A 3,541-nucleotide genomic window follows, 5' to 3' on the forward strand; every position below is an offset into this window, starting at 1 on the left:
ACATCTAGATCAGGCAAAAAGCTCATTTTGATCGCATTCGCACTGGGTCAATTTGATTCGAGTTTGCAAGAATTTGGGTGAGTTCAATCATATTTAGGTGGGTTGTTACCAGGTAACTAGGTTTGTGACCTGTGAGATTCACGGATTTATCTGCTTTAGTTTTGTTATTTTTATCGTATTGTGTATATTTGTCTGAGCAATTAGTTGATCCATTAAAAAAAAAATCTTAAAATACATAAAAGTTGGTTGGTTAATGCCTTATTTCTTTGATAATTTTGGTTTATTTTCAAAACTATATATTGTATTTTAGATGTTATTTTGATTAATATACTTAAAACATGTGGTTTTAAAAAAAGTTACATTTCAATGGGTCCAGTAATTCATGACACCATGTAAAAAAAAATAAATGCTTAAGGTTGCTTTTTTATTAGATTGTATAGATTTTGTACTAAATTTTCTATGTAAAAGTTTGAACGTCGCTTTTTCTTCCGGCAAATAAAGTTAGTAAGTAAAGACACGAAGAACAAATTAATGCATAATGTTGAATTATTTCTCTTTTTCTTTCTTTCTTTTTTTGAGAATATTAAATCAATGTAAAGAGCTTAAAACATATAGAATTATAAAGTTTTTCATCTTCTTAATATTTTAACTAGGTTTGTGACCCGTGAAATTCAAGGGTTTATCTGTTTTAATTTTGATATTCTTATCGTATTGTTAATATTTGTTCGAGCAATTAGTTGTTGATCCATTTAAAAATATATAGTCTTGAAATACATAGAAATTAGTTAGTTAATACCTTATTTCTTTGACAACTTTGGTTTATTTTTTTAAATCGAATCCTGCAAGTGACAATGTGGTAGCTACTAATTTTGAGAAACTTGACAACGGAGCAATGACAAAGGCAACTCATTATATATACGTGTATTTTACTCCGCCATATAATAAAGTGAATTTTTTTAAATATTAAAAGTTGAAACCATCCGTATATAATAAATTTCGTATGGAAAAATCTTCAATGACGCCTTATACAGTGGCGAGTCCGGGATTTTAATTTCGGTGTAGCAAAATATATACTCACACTACTACAAAACTCGTTATGGACATCAGTCGATGGACATCGGATTATCTGAAAAACCGATGTACATAACATGCACATCGGTTGTTTGCAAAAAACTGATGTGCATATAATTATATGTACATCGGTTGCGTTAAGAAACACATGTCCATTATTTCTGATTTTAAAGGACATGTGATATTTAATAAAACCCATGTCTATATAAAAGTCATTGACATGGGGCATTGCATTTAACCGATGTGCATCTAAAGTTAAAATTATAGGCGCAAAAATATTTGCCTCACCGCCATCACTTATAATTTCGACCACATACATTCTTCCCCAAATCCCTCTCCCTCACTCTCACTCTTACTCTAGCCCCTAAAACCCTCACATAATTCCTTTTGTGACGGACAATCAGTCACATAAAGGAATATAAAAACTCGGTTTTGTGACGGACTATCCGTCACATATAGGGATTTGTGACGGACTTGTGACGGATAGACCGTCACATGCTTCTTTATTCTGAAAAAATATCGCATACTCCTTCATTTCCCCCAAATCAATTTCAATCACACTCAAAACCTAAAATCGCGCACCACATCGCCCGTCACCACCACCACCACCACCGGCCTCGCACCACCAGCCTGCCGCAAGAGGCCTGCCTCCGACCACGCCCTTCTCCTTCTCCTTTCCTCTTTTCCTTTGGTGCTCTTTTTCTCTTTTCCTTTTGTGGTGCCTCCGACCACGCCTGCACGGCTGCACCACCGGCCTACCACCACGCCTGCACCGTAGCCGTCTCATTTTCACTAACCTTCTTCACTCTTCTTCTAAGCTTTGCGAACAAGCGCCCCTTCCGCTCGCCCCCTCCTCTCCAGGTTTTCTCCCTTTTCAATTTCATTTTTATAATTTTCTTTTGTTAACAAGTTTGTAATTTCCGAGCATTTTAATGCTGTTGCGTTTAATTAGAGTTTTATTTGATAATTGATTCACTACTGATATGGTTTGAGTTAAATTTAGAGGAATTTGGATCAATTGGAAGCATTGTCAAAGAAGCTGAAAGCTAAAACCCTAAGAGGTGAAGCTCCCTCTCAGTCTATCGCTGCTACTCGGTGCGTTTTCCCTTCGTTCTCGTTTCGCTTTTCGTATATAGTTGTGTTTTGTGCTATCCGATTTAGCATAGGCTATGTTATTTTGACATTTTTGGTTAATTGGATTCTTATATGTTCCATGTGTATTGCTATGACAGTGATAATCAGTTTGTGTGAGTTTTGTCCTTGTTTGGCTATCGAGGAAGGGTCGGAAGGTATGGGTTAATTTTTCTTCTTTTTTTTCTTCTAAATTTAATGGTTGTTATATTCATAATGGTTTGATTTTCTTAATTTGTGAGGTTCGGTTTCGACTGTAGAATGGCTTGAATCTGGGAAACTACAGAGGGTTGTATTAGTGATAATGAATAAAGCCACTAATGAAGTTCTTGAAAGATGGAATTTCAGCATTGAGACCGATTCCGAAATGGTTGAAAAAGGGTAAAAATTAAATCCTTTTCACAATCAGTTAATTAAAATTAACTATGTTTGTTGATTGATTATTATTTTTCAATTAAAAATGGGACTTGATTATTTTTCTAGGGTTTCAAAAGAAAAGAGTGACAAGGAAATAATGAGGGAAATACAAGCAATTATGAGGCAGATTACTTCCAGCATCACTTATTTGCCTTGCCTTGATTAACCATGTAATCAATCAATCTCAAATTTATTTGGTTGTTTGCAGTTGATTTAGATTGGAAGAAACACTGATATTTGACTGATAATGTTGGATTTGTTACAGGTGTATTTGATGTTTTAGCCTATACTGACAAGGATGTCGAGGCGCCCTTTACTTGGATTGAGAGTGATCCTAAGTTGATTGTCAATCCACAAATGGTGAAATTGCATTCTTTTGATACCAAGGTAAAGGATAGACTAGTAGTACTACAGTAGTTTCGAAGCTTTTTATGCCAATATTACTTGCTTTAGTTCTGACTGATAACGTTTCATTTGTTGCTGTTTTATGTTGCAGATTCACAAGGTTGACACTCTTGTGTCTTACAAAAACGATGATGACTTGGATGAACAATAGGATACTTTGTAGAAGCTAATAAGAAGAATCAAGTGTTTTCACGGTAGGATTGAACAATGCAAGCGATGTTTATGTGTACCTACCTATTATGCGGTTTTGTGAATCATTGATTCACAATTTTGTAACTTGATCTTCAGTTGGTAAGACTAATGTTGAATTCGTATACTGAAGATTTGAAAACCTTTTTTGAGGAGACGTTCTTGTGTAGCCAGAAGCTTCTATCATCGGAAGAGATGTATGAGAAAGTGTTATGGAATCATTTTGCATTGTCATCATGTGTACGACTAATATGGGCAACAGCGAATATTTTTTTTTTATAAAAAATAATAATTATAGACATCGGATTTTTGCAAAACACTGATGTCC

General features: G+C 34.7%; 1 long non-coding RNA gene across 1 annotated transcript; it reads left to right on the top strand.

Annotated features, from left to right (window-relative positions):
* Positions 1-2,690: 2,690 nt before the first annotated feature.
* Positions 2,691-3,331, top strand: LOC141658801 (uncharacterized). Its single transcript, XR_012549437.1, has 3 exons — positions 2,691-2,789; positions 2,885-3,006; positions 3,116-3,331. It is a non-coding gene; the product is annotated as an uncharacterized LOC141658801 (long non-coding RNA).
* The last annotated feature ends 210 nt before the right edge of the window (positions 3,332-3,541 follow it).

This window comes from Silene latifolia, chromosome 6 (assembly GCF_048544455.1).
Source record: "Silene latifolia isolate original U9 population chromosome 6, ASM4854445v1, whole genome shotgun sequence".
Lineage (NCBI taxonomy): Eukaryota > Viridiplantae > Streptophyta > Magnoliopsida > Caryophyllales > Caryophyllaceae > Silene > Silene latifolia.